General features: G+C 48.5%; 1 long non-coding RNA gene across 1 annotated transcript in view; it reads right to left on the reverse strand.

Moving 5' to 3' along the window:
• Positions 1 to 579: 579 nt before the first annotated feature.
• Positions 580 to 17,506, reverse strand: part of LOC117197059 (uncharacterized) — a 65,237-nt gene continuing 48,310 nt past the window's right edge. Inside the window, exon 4 of the long non-coding RNA XR_004477535.2 lies at positions 580 to 1,135. This is a non-coding gene — a long non-coding RNA (uncharacterized LOC117197059). The remainder of the gene's footprint in view (positions 1,136 to 17,506) is intronic.

Consider the following 17,506-nt stretch of genomic DNA (forward strand, 5'->3'; position numbering starts at 1 on the left):
TAGCACAGGACCTGGTGCAGAGTAGGTGCTCAATAAATATTTATTGAATGAATGAATGTATAAATGCATGAATGAACAAAGCCTCTCCTAGTGAGGTCCCAGGCTCATTATAAGACCAAGACCACACTTTTCATTTCTCTTATCTCTAGCCCAGCCTTGGGCCCCAAGTGAATGTTCCTGGAATCCTGATTAAGTAGAATGGAATACAAAGAAGTGAAAATATCTGGGCTCCAGTCAGCCCTGTGGCTTGGTGACAGTGGGTGCTGAATAAAGGTTTGTTGAGTGACTGGGGAACAGCCTGCCCCTCTGGAGAAGGACAAGGATGTTGGGGGATGGCATTTCAGCTGGGATATGAGGTCCTGAGAGTCCAGTGCCTGCCGAATCTCCAACCAGCCATCAGATTTACAGGGTAGCAGAAGCCAACTCTGAGCTCCATCAGGCTGTGCCTATGTTAAATTCCTGGGAGTCGAGGCTCAGAGTGGGGCAGGGACTTGCCTGAGGTCACCTGGGAAGTTGGCAGAGCCTGGATTAGGCCATGCAGCTCCCAATTCAGCTCTTCCTCCTGTTCGTGTTCTCACCTCTGCACCCTGCTGCCTTCTAGGTGAGGAGACCAAGGGAAAAGGAGGCCTGCACGCCTAGGGCTTCCCAAGGGAACATCAGCTGCAAGCGTTCAACCTTCCCACTTCACAGATGCCATCACTGAGGTGCCGTGAGTCTGCGGGTCCTGCACTAGAGTTTGCAGGGGTTGGAAACTGCGACCAGGTGACCCCAGTGCAGAGCCTTCTCCACAGTCACATCCTGTCTCTTGACCTTGCTATAGGGAATCTCACCTCTCCAAGCTGGGGGCGGATTGTGCGTTCCCACTGGGGTTCTCAAGCTCCAGCCTCCAGGCTGGCAGGTTTAGGACTTACTGTTCACACTTGATCCACCAGTTTAAGGTACCTGAGAAACTTGCTTGGTTGACCATGCCTGTCCTTCATGTGGAGAGGGGAGAAGCTGAAAGTGTCTCAAGGTCTAGTCCAGGGTCACAGAGCAACCAACCTTTGTGGAACCATGTCTCTCTTGGCCAGTGTTCAGCCACCTGCAGTTCAGCAATGATCTCCAGCAGGGCAGGCAGAGGAGTGGACACTCGGCCCTGGAGACAGAAAATGATGCGTGTTAGTGAGTCCAAGGTCAAGGGCGCCTCCTTCCACAAACGCAGCCTGTGCCTTGCACCCACATAGCCGTTCTCCAACTTTTTGGTCTCAAGACCCTCTTTAAACTCTTAAAAATTACTGAACCCCAAAGATTTTTGTTTATGGTGGTTATGTCTATCAACGTTTACTGTATCAGAAATAGAAATTGAGACATATAACAAATATTAAATGATGTAAAAATAATGATAAGCACTCTAACATAAATCTATATTATGAAAAATAACCATATTCTAGAAAATAATTAGGGTGAAGAGTAGCACTGTTTTACATTTTTCCAAATCTCTTTAATGTCTGGCTTAATAGAGGGCAGCTGGATTCTCACAACTGCATCTGTGTTCAATCTGCTATGAAATAACATAACACACAGCCTCTGGAAAACTCCACTGTACACTCATGAGAGAAAGAGAGTAAAAAAGGTCTTAGTCTTACAATGAAAACAGTTTTGACCTCATGGATCCTCTGAAAGGGTCTTCAGGGGTCCCTGGACCATACTTTGTGAACCACTGGTCTGCACGCTTAATTTAATCTTCACAACAACTCTATGAGGTGGATCTGGTTGTCATTCCCATTTTATAGAGGCCCAAGGTGAGGCTCAGTGAGGTTGTGAGGCTTGCCCAAAGACACACAGCCAGTGAACAGTACTGTCAGGATTTGAACCCAAGACCATCAATTCTGGGGAACTGTGTCTTTAACAGCAAAACTGTACTCCAGACCCTGGCTGATGGACAGATGTTGTAGGAGGGATGGTATCGCGGAGGAACCAGAGGTTCTGGGATGCCATTAAGTGGGGAGGGAGATGTAGTGTGGTGGTTACGAGCATGGGCTCAGGAATGGTCTGCCCGGACCCATGTCCTGGCTCTGCCCTGTACATGCTGTGTGACTTGTGGCAAAGCATTCAACTTCTCTGAGTATCAGATACTCCTTCTGTAAAATGTGATAATAGATATTTACCTCATAGGGTCATTGGGAAGATTAAATATTAAGTCACATAAACTACTACAGTACTCAATAAATGTTATATATAGCGTATTCAGTTGCTATAAATTTGAGAACAAGGCTGTACACACGGTTTCACTGAAGCTGGAGAGATGAAGGCAGGGGCTAGGGGAGTGAGGAGATGGGTGGCCTGGAGCACGAAGGAGAGCCTCGAGACTAGGAAAGTGGTGCTCTCAAGTGCTGGGCACCCCCTGATGCTGACTCCATGGATTTCAGGTGCCCAAGCCAGCAGTGAAATATGCTGTGACAGGAGGGCCACCCTTGCCTGCCCCAGGGGACAGGGGCCAAATCTCTTGCTCAGTTCACCATCCTGGCCACTGGGGACTGGGATCAGGTCTCCAGTTTCCAGCCCAGAAAAGCCCCCGTACCACCTGCCTCTCCTGACCTCCTGCAGGGAGTGAAGCCACAAGCTCTAGCTCCCTCTTCTGTCCTCCCGACTCTAGAAAATATTCTAGAACCACATTGCTAAAGGATCCTGAGAGCCATCTTGCCCACCTGCCACCTTTCCTTTTTAGTAGAGGAAGAACCTGAGTCCCAGGGACGGAAAGGGACCACCCACATCGTACAGCAAGTTGGGGACAGAAGGCCCAGGCCGCCTGGTGTCTGACTCAAGTTGTACCGTGATGACATATGCCACCTTCCTTGCTCAGCAGGTACTCAAGACCAATGTGCCTCTGAGGGTGGTGGCTCTGGAGCTCCCCTGCCTGGTGCAAGTCTCAACGTTGCCACTTTCTGGCATGTGACCTCATGCAAGATGCTTAACCTCTCTGTGCCTCAGTGTCTCTATCTATAGAATGGGAATAATAATTTCACCTCCTTCAATTGGGTATGGCGTGGATTAAAGTGAGCTGATTCATGCAAAGCACTTAGGACACTGCCTAGCGTTCAGTACCAGCAGTTAACACTGTGACACCATCACCACCACCATCACCACTATCATTGCCATCGTTGAGGTCCCAAACACCATTAGGGGATACGCTGGGGCTGTTCCTTACAGAGTGCCCACCCTGCTTTGTGCAAAGCCCTGGGGAGTGGTGGGTCAAGGCAGAGGTAGGTTCTGGCCTCTGCATAGAAACTGATCCACAGGCTGATTTTAGGCACATTGTCTGCCATGTCTGGGCCTCTGGGTCTCCAGCTGGAACAAAGAGGTCTATTTAAACAAATTTTTTCTAGGTATTGTACCTCCAGCTTCATGACGTTCCCCTGGCAATAATGACCATAGAGACGTGTAAGGCTGCTCCCTGCGGTATCATTTATAAGGTAACAGTAAACACCTGGAAACAATCTTAATGTCCTTCCTCATTGCAGTTTTAAAAATAAGACATTAATAGCCTCAAAGGGAAATAATCCAAATGTCCATCAACAGGAGAAGGGAAACCCAAACTGGCACATCCAAGTGGTGGAACACTCTGCTGCAATGAAAAGCAATGAACTCAGAACACAACAACACAGGTGAATCTCAGTGAGGAAGCCTTGCCCCAAAGACTGCCTGCTGTATAATCCATTCAAATGAAATTCTGGAAAAGGGAAATCTAACTGTAGGGACAGGAACTAGTTTAGTGGTTATCCGGGGCTGGATATGGGGACAAGAGGTTGGTTACAAAGGAGCATGAGGGAATTCTGGGGGTGATAGAAATGTTCTTTTTTTTTTTTTGGCTGTACCACGCGGCATGCGGGGTCTTAGTTCCCTGCACCCCCTGCATTGGAAGTGCGGGCTCTTAACCACTGGATTGCCACGGAAGTCCCTTTTTTTTTCTTTTTTTTAAAGAAATGTTCTAGATCTTGGTGATGGTATAATTTTTGAAACTCATTGGACTGTACTTTTAAAATGGGTGCATTTTACTGTATGTAAATTATACCACAATAAAGTCAGTTAAAAAATAAATGATGGGGCTTCCCTGGTGGCGCAGTGGTTGAGAGTCCTCCTGCCGATGCAGGGGACACGGGTTCGTGCCCCGGTCTGGAAAGATCCCACGTGCTGCAGAGCGGCTGGGCCCGTGAGCCATGGCCGCTGAGTCTGTGCGACCGGAGCCTGTGCTCCGCAACGGGAAAGGCCACAGCAGTGAGAGGCCCGCTTACTGCCAAAAAACATAAATAAATAAATAATGACTCACACAGACAAGGAGACTTTGAATTTGTCAAAAGGAGTGGGCTCCATCTTTGGCACCAATATGGGAAGATGTCCATGTTGTGTTGTCAAATGAAAAATAAACGCAGTTATGTAGCAATGCAGGTGACACTGACGGTTACTGAGAGCTCTCTGGGGGCTGGGCCCAGGCTGCACGCCTCACGCGCACTACTTTGTGTAATATTGACGACATCCATGCAAGGTTTTATAGATGAGAAGAAAACTGAGGTTCACAGAGATGAAGTAACACGTATGAAGCCAAGAAGCCACACGGTTGGAACCTACTGTGACTCCAATCCTATAAATAATTGTCAAGGTTAGTCTGTGTGTACAAAAAAATCTGGAGAGACAACCCCAAACAGGGCCCGGGGATTATGTGTAGGAAACACATTTATAGGCACTTTCGATTTCAATACCACCTACTTCTGTTCTGCTAAATTTGTTGTAACATGCCTAAACCTTTCTAATCAAGAGAAAGCAATATAGATTTTTTTCTTAATTACTAAAAAAAGTCCCCATCCTGTATCTCACCTGGGCGTCCCATCCTCTCTGCTCCCTCCTCCAGACGGGCCACATGCCTGCCCAGAGCCCCAGGCCCCACTGATAAAGCCAGGGCCCACCAAGCGAGCCCATATCAGGCCCGAGCAGCCCCTACAGTCCCACCCATCTGGTGCAGCCAGGGAGGGTGGGCCCAGACCCAGGAATCAGCAGCCTCCAGGGCCCTGGAGATAACAGGAGCTGCGAGGGGTGGGTGATGAGAACCATTGGGGCCTGGGTCTGCAGCAGGGAGGTGGGGTGTGAGCCAGGGATGTTGATGGACATCTCCCCACTGGACAGACAAGGCTGATAAGACCCAGAGAAGGTGTGACCAGCCTGGTCTATGTTTGTGGACCTGACTTGGTCTGCTGTGTAGCCCTAGATACATATCATCCCCTCTCTGAGCCTCAAGTTTCCTTGGGATTCTTTGGTTCCAAGCTGGTCCTCTTTTAGGAAGTAACCTGGGCCCTGAAAACATCCTCGAAAGCCCCCAATGTATGGGCCACATCAGGATGGACACAATGCCCTTGGGCCCCCAGGATCAACTCTGAGTGATAAGTGGAAGCCCAAAGGCCACGTGACCCTGAGCCCATGTGCACGTGCCTGCCTGGTCATGCCCACGTCTGCAGGCCCCAAGGACAAGCCTGGTCACCCCGGGCCAGGCCAAGGCTTGTTTACATTTCCAAAGGTCAGATGCTGCCTTCCAGGGAGGGGCTCAGCTGGTGAGAGTATGCAGCTGTGTGCCCAGGACACAGATAACGTGTGCCCCAGGGAGGGGGGGCAGCCCCAGGAGAGGGTGGAGGAGAATGACACTCAGCTCGCCCTCCCTGGGAGAGCCCCTGTCAGCTCTGCTGCTGGTCCAGGAGCACCCTCATGGCCACTGAGCTCGGTGTTCCTGAGGCTAGGACCGCCCTGTACTGCCCACCACCCCATCTATGCCACGGGGTGCATCCACCTCCCCGAGCCTCAGTTTCCTCATCTGTAAAATGGGGGAATCACTGCTCTTAGCTGACAGGGTGCGGAGAGGAAGGAGGAAGCTGAGGCATGATGCTGTCAGGGGAGGGGCGGGGACTTGGCACAGAAGTCTCATTTGAGCAATAGCCCCATGTTCTGGAAGCCCCCCCCTCTACTGTAAGGAGGCTGAAGAGATTGTCCCTCTGAGAGTCTCGAAATCACAGGATGGGGCCTACAAGTCCTGCCTGTCCCCTTTCTCCCTTGAGGTATTTTCCAGCTGTTCTCAAATCCTACCTCCTCCCCTCCCTGCTGCCCTATGGTGTCAACAAAAGCCTAGGGGCTTCTAGTCTGGTTGTGATGGGACTTGTACATTGAAACCTAAAAAGTGGCATCTTGTCAATGTGCCCTGTGCACACACAGGGGGTGTCCACTCAGCTGGAGCCTCTGCCTGGGAGGGGACTGAAGCCCTTTTCTTCTCTTATCTCTCCCCGCCAGGACACTCTTGGTCACCCAACCTCTGACCACTCACCTGCAAGGAAGGGGGAAGCTGAAGGGAGCTGCGTCTGTTACCAAAATCATTAGCAAAAGTTTCTTATTTTAAACTGGCAGAAGCATGAACACTGATCACCCCAAGGTTGGCATTCACATTCTCTGCAGGCAGGAACGAAACAGGCACAGCCTGCCTGTGGGTAATTAGCGTCTCTACCCACACACAGCCACATACACAACTCACAACCCAGGGTCATACTCCTGGGAATCGGCGGGACACAAATTCTACCACAGAGGCATCTGTTCACAGATGTTTGCAGAAGCTTTTTTTCTTTTTTGGTAGGAGCATAACAATACTGGAAGATTTCAAAGGACTATCCACGGAGGGTTGATTACCTAGACATTTTGTGATCCAGCCACACTATGGAATACAATACAGATGTCAGAAGGCTCGGGACTCCCTTGGAAATGTTTCCAAGATTCATTGTTTTTCACGGGTGAAAAAGGACGTTGAAGAATAATATGTATGAACAGAATTCTGAAAACACACACATAAACAAAACTATTCTCTCCTTCTTGATAAAGGTATACTGGCATGGGAAAGTTCTGGCGGGAGTCACACCAAATGACTAACTTAATTCTTGCCATTTTCTAGCTGTGTGACCTTGGGAAGTGACTTAACTCTGCCTCAGTTTCCTACTTAGTAAGTTAGTAATAACAGACCTCATAGGGCGGTGACGAGCATTAATACAACTAATTATTGTAAATCATTTGGCACATAACAAGCATTCCATACATAGTTAGGGAAATAAGGTAGGAGTCAATTTTCAGCTAAACAAATTTGTTTTCAGGAATCAAATTTTCACATAAGCTTTAAGTGGTGGATGCTCGTCTGCCTGTCTTTGCTGCCACCTGGTGGTCACAAGTGAGAAAGCATCCATTGGAATGCTTGCCTTCTCTCTTCCTCCCTTTCATTCAAGTCATAATTTACCCAGGGTCTACAAAGCGGCAGGAACACACGAGTCCTGTGCCTTGGAGTGTGGCTGGAGTCAATGGTCCCAGGCCTCTATAAGCCTCAGTTTTCTCATCTCAAGAAGGTTGGTAATAACAACTTACCTTATATGTTTGTGCGGATAAAATGCAATAATGCATGTAAGGTATTTAACACTGGCCCTGACACCAAAGAAAGTTCTAGAAATGGTAATTATTGGTATTTACGCCCATTATCTTATTTAGGAAAGCAGTATTTTAAAAAATTAACTTATTTATTTGTGGCTGCGTTGGGTCTTCGTTGCTGCGCGTGGGCTTTCTCTAGTTGCGACGAGCGGGGGCTACTCTTCTTTGTGGTACTTGGGCTTCTCATTGTGGTGGCTTCTCTTGTTGCGGAGCGTGGGCTCTAGGCACACGGGCTTCAGTAGTTGCGGCACGTGAGCTCAGTAGTTGTGGCTCTCGGGCTCTAGACAGCAGGCTCAGTAGCTGTGGCGCACGGGGCTTAGTTGCTCCGCAGCATGTGGGATCTTCCCAGACTAGGGTTCGAACCTGTGTCCCCTGCCTTGGAAGGCGGATTCTTAACCACTGCACCACCAGGGAAGTCCCAGGAAAGCAGTATTATACCCATTTCATGTCTGAGGATCTTGAAGCTTAGAGGAGTCAAAGTAACTTGCCCAAAGCTGTTTAGCTAAGCAAGAAAGGGCTGAGTTAGAATCCAGGTCTGTCCTGGGGCTGCCTCACCACCCTTAAGATACCACCTTACATGCTTATCTGAGAAGAGGTTGTAAGGACCTGTTTTTACCACCAGAGGCACCTGAAGTTTGGACCCCACAGGTCAGGAACATTAAAAAAATACTCAGCTGTATTGGTTATCTATTGCTTCATCAGGAAGCGCCCTAAAACCCATTTGCCCCTACATGCCCCAATTGCCTCACGCTAGTCCGGGGCCTGCAGCCGGGCTGTAGTAATCTCAAGGCTCCACTGGTGAGCTGTCTGCTTCCACGCCCATGCGGCTGCTGGCAGGGTTCATCCTCAGAAACTGCTAGACTGACTTCCTTCCAGCTGCTGGCCAGAGGCCACCCGCAGCTCCTGGCCACACTGTCAGTCTCTCCGAAGTCGCAGTTTGCTTCATCAAAGTGTGCATACAAGGCAAGAAGACATGAGCAGAGTCACCCAGCGAGATGGAAGTCACATCTTGTGCCACCTAATCATGGAAGTGAACTGTTGCTGTATTCTAGTCTTAGAAGTGAGTCACCTGGCCCAGCCTATCCTCCAAGACAGGGGATGATACAAGGGCTTAATACTAGGAAGAGGGGACCCCAGGGAGCCATTCTAGAACCTTCCTGCCACATCAGAGTTGCCAGCTTTTCATTTCGCCAACGAAGAACATTTAGAAAATCAACTACTCCCTCTGGTTACCAATCCATTAAAAAAAAAAAAAAAAAGAACTTTTTACAATTTGCTTGTGGTTAGATAAATGTAGCTCTGTGAAAAATGTGCCACATGGTCCTGAGTTTTCTCACTCTGCGGTGCTCTGGTGCGTGGCTTAGCCCTGGGAACCTCCCTCCTGGAGTGGGACTGCCCGCCAGCTTGGGGGAAGCAGAGAGGAGGAGATGGGGTCTGCCTGAGCATGGCTGGGCTCCCAAAGCGCCCAGCACCCCAAAATACACTGGCTGAATGAATGAACACGGCAATGAGACACCTCATGCAGAAGTGTCCCCAAACTCTCAGAGAAGAAGCAGCGCTCTGTAAGGCTAAGGAACAGGTGGGTCTAAGGCTGCATGGCAAGAAAGGAGGTTAATATCCGCAGGGTGGTTTCTTTGACATTAATCCCTTCCACATCTATTAGCTAAACCCATAGTCTCCACAGTCCCCAGCAGGAGGAAGAAGGTTCCATTTCCCATTTTAGCACTGAGCAAACAGTTCCAGAGAGGTTAAGCAACAAGCGAGGAGGGCCTCAGTATGGCTGTGGGAAAATGGACCCAGAGGAGGCCCAGGGAGGTTCAAAGGGAAAGCGGCAAGGGGTCACCAAGCCGGGAGCGTCTGGCCTGGGGTCATCTGGCCAGGCTCCCAGACCAGGAGTCAATCCTGGGGAGGGGGGGGTGTGATTCTGAAGCTGGTGCTCTTTGTTACTCAGCCGAGGCCACCAGCCATCCCCATCCCTCCCAAGAGGGATGGAGGTGGCATTGCAGCAGACGGCAGTCAGGGTACCTACCTGAGCCAGACGGCCCTGGGGCGGGGGGAGGCAGGGGACCCTAGAGCGAGCAGCCAGGTCAACCTCAGCGCTTCTTCCCTCCCCTCTGCTGGGCCAAACCTGCCTGGTTCATTGCCAGCCCTCCACAGCTCAGCAACCCCACCCCGGGGGTGGTCCCTCTGCAGCAAGGGCTGCTGCTTTCCCAGCTGGCCCTTTTAACAGCGTACATATCCCCTTATTTATGCCTTCTCTTCCTGAGGAACCCCTCGGGGTTTCCCTCTGCAGCCCCCAGCAGGGGACCTGACCAGGGACATCACTGGGTATGGCATGGACGCACTGTCCAGCATTTCCCACATCCAGGAGGACCCACCCTCCATAAACCCACACACAAAATCCCAAGGGCGGCGCTGCCGTCATCACCGCTTACAAGAAAAGGAAACCCAGCCACCGAAAGGTTGGCCGATACGGCCAAATCACGCAGGGATGGTCTGTGGTGTCACAGCTGGAAGGAGAAAAGGCCACGTTTTACCATCCTCGCTCCTGTGCTCACTTGGGTGGCACATGCGCTAAAATGGGAATGATACCAAGAAGAGCAGCACGGCCGGCCCCTGTGCAAAAGTGCGAAGAATTTCGTATTTTTAACCAATGTTACCCCAATTTTAAAAAATGAATAAAAACAAACAAATAAATATGGTTAAGATGGTGACAGATTTTTAAAAGAAAATCCTTCTTCCTGCATGCCAGGCATTGTGTTAACACTTTTATAGGCATTATCTCACTTAATCTCCAGCACATGGTGGCCGATACCATTAACCCCACTTTGTCCTCGAGAAACTAAAGCTTAGCGAGGTCAAGGGACCTGCCCAAGCTTGTCAGGATGGAGCCTGCAGCTGGCCCTCGTCACAGAACACTCAGCTGCCTGTAGAGCTGTGCACAGACGCACGTGGCTACTTCACCTATTAGGAGTCGAGGTCCTGGTTTTCAACACTTGTTTTGTGGTGGTTGTCTTTGCAGCCCTTGCCTTGTGCTGTGGGTAGAGGAAGTGAACTCTAGAATCAGCCTGCCTGGTTTGGGACCCTGACGGTCATTCCAGGTCTGGGACACTGGGCAGGTCACTCAGCCTCCTTCAGGCTCAGTTTCCTCATCTGTAAAATGGGACTAGCACCAGTACAGACCTCGTAGGGCTGTGGTGTGACCTGAGTGAGGTAATGCATGTGTATGCTTAGCGCTGAGCCTGGCTTCCAGCAAAAGCTGAAAATAAGCTGGTGTTGCTGTTAGTTATTCTTACAGCTTATAAAATACTTCTGCATACATTGTTCGACTGGGTTCTCACAACAGCGTTGACAGGGTGGGCAGGGTAGGACTTATTATTCCTATTGTTTCACACGAGGCAGCCAAATACACTTATTCTAGAGTTACATGGAAGTGTAAACAATAGTCAACAAATTAATGAAACTGGAAGACCTAGAAGGGACACTTCTATCAAATAGCAAGACTTAGTATAAAGACTATATATAATTAAGAGAGTACCGTCCCTGGAACGCATATTAAGAGGAGGAAAAGCATAAGGAAAACGTGTCTTCCTATGTCACCATTTAGGTCATGAAAGAAACACAATTTAAAATGAGACAGCCGGGCTTCCCTAGTGGTGCAGTGGCTAAGAATCTGTCTGCCAATGCAGGGGACACGGGTTCGAGCCCTGGTCCAGGAAGATTCCACATGCCGCGGAGCAAGTAAGCCGGTGCGCCACAACTACTGAGTCTGTGCTCTAGAGCCTGCAAGCCACAACTACTGAGCCCACGTGCCACAACTACTGAAGCCCATGCGCCTAGAGCCCGTGCTCCACAACAAGAGAAGCCACTGCAATGAGAAGCCCACGCACAGCAACAAAGACCCAATGCAGCCAAAAATAAATAAATAAAATAAATAAATTTAATAAATAAATAAAAATAAATAAAATGAGGGAGCCTTTTATACGTAACAGGCTGGAAATATCTGGAATGACAATTTTCAGTGTTGGAGGTTAAGTGGGAAAACACACATTCTCTACACTGCTAAGTGTGGGGGGCTTGTGGTGTAGGAATTGAGAAGAAGTCAGACTTTTGGGGGCAGCAGTTTGGTGAGATATATATCAAAATGTCACGTGCCACGCTCTGATCCAGAGGTTGCCCTTCCAGAATTTATCCTTATGTAATGAAAGACGTTTATCACAACATCATTTGTAATAGGAAAATATTGGAAGCTGCTTATATGTCCATTAATAAGGAATTGCTTAAATAAATTACATGTCCATAGACTATTAAAAATGATAATATAGACCTATAGTATTGACATAGAGTATTGAATAAATAATAAAGATTGCCTTAACCCTATCACTCAGAAGTAACTATTGGTAAAATTTTTATTTTCCCAGCTTTTTTTTGTGTATGCACACACATTATTTTAAGAAATGGAATTATACCATATATATTACTTCACAACTAGCATTTTATTTAACCATATAGTGAGTACTGTAATTTTTTCAAGTAACATAAATTAGTACACTAAAAAAGCGACTTTTATTAATTTTTAATTTCACATAGTGCATTCTCATCTAACAATGCAAACACTGTAGGTAAAATTAAAATCTCTTTGCCTCTCTCCCTCCCCAGAAGTCATCGTGTTGGGTGTGCATCCTTTCAGATATTTCCCCAAACTCTTCGGGCCATTTACATTCATACGTATGTGCATGTACACATATGGAGTTACGAGTTTATATTATTCAGTAGCTCGGTTTTATAAGTTAACAGTATGACTTGGAACTCTGCCAGGAACTAGACAAATTTTAGTATTTTATTCGTTGCCTCATATTCTATTTCCTTTAAAAGTAAAGGAGGGGGAAAAAGACACATAAAACTTAAAAATAAAGCAATGATGAGGAAGGAAGGGAAGGAGGGAGGGACAGAAAAGGAAAACAAAAAAGGAATATCTTCCTTGTTAAAAAGGTTGTAAAGCTTCCTTGATTTCCACTAGGAGGAGACAGAGAAACACGGACGAGAAGTGTCCCATTGCACGGTTATTGATGGGAGGTTCAAGTAGACAGTAGTCTTCCCGGGTTTCCATCACTCTCTACCATCCCTCCTCCCACCATACCAGCTTTTCAAATGCGTCATCTCTTTCTCAAGATTCGGGACTAGGAGTCTTCGGGGAGCGTTCACCTTGTTCACCCACATACACAAACTCTGGGGAGCCCACACCCACACTCACACCCACTGACCCTGGGGAGCTCAGCCGGAAGAGCCATGGGACCGTCAGTAGATGCGCGATCCAAGGTCCGCTCGTGTCGGGTTAGATGCCCAAACGTGAGCGAATCTCAAGGATCCTGGCCCCAGCACTGGGTCTTGGTGTTTATCGCCCCCTCCTGGCGGGATTTATTAGCGCGGCCCGCTCACACCCGCGCACGCTCCAGAGCTGGTGCAGCAGGTGCCGTCAGCCCCAAGAACAACGGAGGTCACATCGATCCTGGCGCCTCAAACACACCGGTTCGGAGAAATTCCTCCACTTCCCAAGATTCCCCGAAGGAGATGTGCAGGGACAGCAGAGATACCGAACTCCACCCCCCCCCCCAAGGCGTGGTGGGGCGCCGTCTCTCTTAGCCAGAGAGAACAAACATGTCAGCATGCGTTTATTTTCCACATTTCCCATGTGCCCAGCTCCGTGCTGAGTCCATGGGTGTGTGTCGGAGGCGGGGTGGGGTGGAGTGGGGAGTACAACGTAAGATCGGACTCTACCTCTGTCCTCTAGTGGCTTCTGGTCCTCAACAGCTTTTATATTTTGACCGTTTGTTCTCCTCCACTCCCTCCCCCACCCCCAGGCTAGAATATCTCCCCTTCTGAGAAGTGGAGCAGGTGGCTAGCTTCTCTGCCCTCTGATCCCAGGCCTGGCTGACCCTAATCCCAGCATCCCCCAGTATGGGGACAGAGAGCGGTAGCAAGTCATCTGTGGGGTTTCCTGGGGGAGTGGAAAAAGCACTGCACAGGGAGCCTTCAGGATGCTTTGGACCCCAGCTTGGCGGTTCCTTGCTGTGGGACCTCGCTTTGGTCTGGCCCCTACCTGGACCTCTGTCTCCACCTCCCTTAGAGATCCCATCAAGCTTTCACACTCCTAAGTCACCTCTCACCTAAATGATCATATCTGGAAGAAACTGTGGTCCATCCTTGGACTTGTCGTTGCAGTCTGAGCGAGGCCAGGACTGGCCCATTGTCTTAGTGGGCTTATGTCCAGGGAGGGAAGTTGGGGGTGTGTGGCTTAACGCAATCCAGGCCGTGATTAGACAGGTTCTCCCGTTATTGCCGTAAATCTCTCCCGCCCCTGTGAGGCTGATTAGCACTCCCAGGCAGGGCACTCACTCTGGTTTCCCTGCAGCCCCTGGAAGGCTGTGCTCACCCCTCCTCCCAGGAAGAAGCCACTTGGGCAGGCCTGGCTCAGGGTGCCAGCCTCAGCCAGGCCTCAGGGAAACCCAGGCGGCTCCCAAGCCCCTCCTGACATTTACGAGGTGCTGCTGACGCAGGGGATGCCCCAAACCCCAAAGGAATGTTAATTGGCTAAAATTGTTGCCCATGCACTCACTGGGATCCCAGTTATTACCGTTTTGCTTTTATTTGTCTTCCGCTAGAGGCACCGGGTTGGGCTGTGCATCTGGTGGGCCACCTCTCCACGCTGGAGCCAGAGATGGGAAGAGGCTGAGGACAGGGGCCGGAGGTGTGATGGGGAACAGAGCACCCTCAATTGCCCCCAGCTTCCACCCAGCTTCTTCCACTTGTTGGGGTCTCAACTCAGGGAGGGGGTGAAGAGAAAGAAAGGTCTGGAAGGGGAATGAAATGCAGATGTTGACAGTGCAGCTTTGGTGTCAGACCCACGAGGGTCCAAAGGCTGGCTCTGCCCTCCTTTGGCTGTGCGGCCCCGGAAGGTGCAGCCTGTGTATGAGCCTCCACTACTGTGTCTATTATGATACTGGTAACATTAAGCTTGCTGTGTCATCCTGAGGAATAAGGGAGAAGATGTGCCTACCCAGAACATAGGGGTTACAGTTATCACAGGAAAGTCTCTGGGGCAAGTTTGAAGACATCTTACTGGGTGAGTCACAGCTGTGTAGACCCTTCAGAGGGTCTGCCTTAGGGTCCACGTGGAGAAACTAGCTCAGACAGGGAAGGAGACCTCTGGGGTTCTCTTTGAAGCAGACATGAACCTGGGGGCCAGGCCTTTCTGGTCTGAGTCCAGCTCCATGTTTACCTGAGTCTGAGGGAGTCAGCCACCAGAACCTGGGGGGTCGCATTGACAAAATGATACCCCTACCTTCTCCCAAGAGGGTGATCTAAGGGGGAGGCATGGAGAGGGTCTGGACTTGAATTTGCCAAAAAGATTCCTCATTTCAAACCCTCAACGGACTTCTGGATCAGAGCCACACTCTTGGGCCATCACAGATTGCCCCTTTCTTCCCCTCTTCCTTCTTCCCTCCCTTCTTCTCTCTTCCTACCTCTCTCTCTTCCTTCCCCTTCTTCTCCTTCCTTCCTTTTTTCCCCTTCTTTCCTCCTTTCCTTTCCTTCCTTCCTTCCCCCTCCCTCCCTAGCTTACTCACTAATTGATTACTTCATCCACTTACTCAGTACATATTGGATGCCATGGTAGGCCGTTTCCTCCATAATTTCTTGGCCTGTAAAAAATTGTGTTGAATTTCTAGTTTTAAAAATCTGACTAAATTTTTAAATTTTTCATATAATGAGACATGGAGAGCCAGGCAGTCTATGACTGGGATGGCTATATTCTATGATACCATCAAGAACCTAGACTCCTTCTACTCTGTAGTCTTTAGTGTGTGATTTTTATCCTCGAGGTCACCCCATGTTCCAAGATGGCTGTTGAAGCTCCAGCCATCACATCTGAGTTCTAGAGTTCTATATAAGGAGAAGGGTAAAAGGCACCATTCTCATCCTAGTCAGTTGTCTTTAAAGAGACTTCCTGGAAGTCCCACCCAGTGACTTTTGCTTAGACTTTAATGGTCTCTCTACCTGCAAAGGAGGCTGGGAAATTCCGTTTTTCAACTGGGCACACAGAAAATTGGAATTCTGTTACTAAGGAAAAAGAAGAACAGATAATGGAGGTAGGACACTAACAGTTTTCTCCACCATTCTCGATGACCTTAGCCTCCTACGGCCTTGGGAATGTCTTGTCTCCTATACCCTCCCTGGGAGTGGACAGGTTTCCCCATAGGCACAGCTGAAGCCTCCCCTTCTCTTCCATCTTCTTCCCCAAGTGTCTCCATGTTGTGCTCTAGAGGGGGAAACCACAACTGTCAGACCCTGGTGGAACAGTTAAAAGACACTTAGAAATCATGAAATAAAAATCACTTTTATCTGTTCTGCAACAGTGTAAAAGTTGTTATGTTTGCATCAAGAATGAAGAGCAGCAACATAGGCAAAAATAAACAAGTGGGACTACATCAAACTAAAAAGCTTCTTCTGCACAGCAAAGGGAACCATCAACAAAATGAAAGACAAGCTATAGAAAATATTTGCTAATCATATATCCAATTATAGCCAAAACATATAGAGAACTCAAGCAACTCAATATCAACAAACAACAAAAACCCCCAAATAATCTGATTTAAAAATGAGCAGAGGGGCTTCCCTGGTGGCGCAGTGGTTGAGAGTCCGCCTGCCGATGCAGGGGACGCGGGTTCGTGCTCCGGTCCGGGAGGATCCCACATGCCACGGAGCGGCTGAGCCCGTGAGCCACGGCCGCTGAGCCTGCGTGTCCGGAGCCTGTGCTCCGCAACGGGAGAGGCCACAACAGTGAGAGGCCCGCGTTCCACAAAAAGAGAAAAAAAAAAAAAAAGAGCAGAGGACCTAAATAGGCATTTTCCAAAGAAGATATACAGATGGCCAACAACCACATGAAAAGATGCTCAACATCACTAATCATCAGGAAAATGCAAGTCAAAGCCACAATATGACCTCACATGTGTCAGAATGGCTGTCATCAAAAAGACAACAAATAGCAAGTGTTGGCAAGGATGTGGAGAAAAGGGAACCCTTGTACACTGTAAGTGTGAATGTCAATTGGTGCATCCGCTATGGAAAACAGGACGGAGGTGCCTTAAAAAATTAAAAATAGAACTACCATACGATCCAGCAATTCCACTTCTGGGTATTTTTCTGAAGAAAACAAATCACTAATTTGAAAAGATACATGCATCTCTATGTTCACTGCAACATTATTTACAATAGCCAAGATATGGAAGCAACCTAAGTGTCCAGTGATAGAAGAATGGATAGAGATGTGGTGTATATATACAATGGAATATTACTCAGCCATAAGAAAGGATGAAATCTTGCCATTTGCGATATAACATGGATGGACCTGGAGGGTATTACGCTAAGTGAAATAAGTCAGACCGAGAAAGACAGATACCGTGTGATTTTACTTACATGTCGAATATAAAAGACAAAATGAATGAACAAACATAATAAAACAAAACTCCTAGATGCAGAGAACAGACTGGTGGTTATTAGAGGGGAAGGAGGTTTGGGTGGTGGGTGAAACATGTGAGGGGGGTTGACTATATGGTGACGTATGGTAACTAGGTTTATTGCGGTGGTCACCTTGTAGTGTATACAAAGATCCAATTATTATATTGTTCTCCTGAAACTAACATAATGTTTTACACCAATTTTATCAATATGTCAATTAAAAAAAAAAAAGCAACAACAACAAAAATAGCAAAGCAAAGAAAGACCATGCCTGCCATGTCACAGAGGTGTCTACCCTGCTGCACCCAGTTGCCCGTGGCTCTGCTCCCGTCTTTGCCTTGCTACCCTAAGGCCTGGCAGCTCACCGGCACTGGCCTTACATTCCAGATGATACTTGCTAGCAATTCTTTGCATTAACCTGGGCTAATCAAAGTCCTTCCAAACATTAATCCTGTCAGTCCTCAGAATACTTCTGGGGGTGTAAATAGGAGTATCGTCATGTAATAGGGAAGAA

Source organism: Orcinus orca, chromosome 3, assembly GCF_937001465.1.
Source record: "Orcinus orca chromosome 3, mOrcOrc1.1, whole genome shotgun sequence".
In the NCBI taxonomy this organism is placed as follows: Eukaryota; Metazoa; Chordata; class Mammalia; order Artiodactyla; family Delphinidae; genus Orcinus; species Orcinus orca.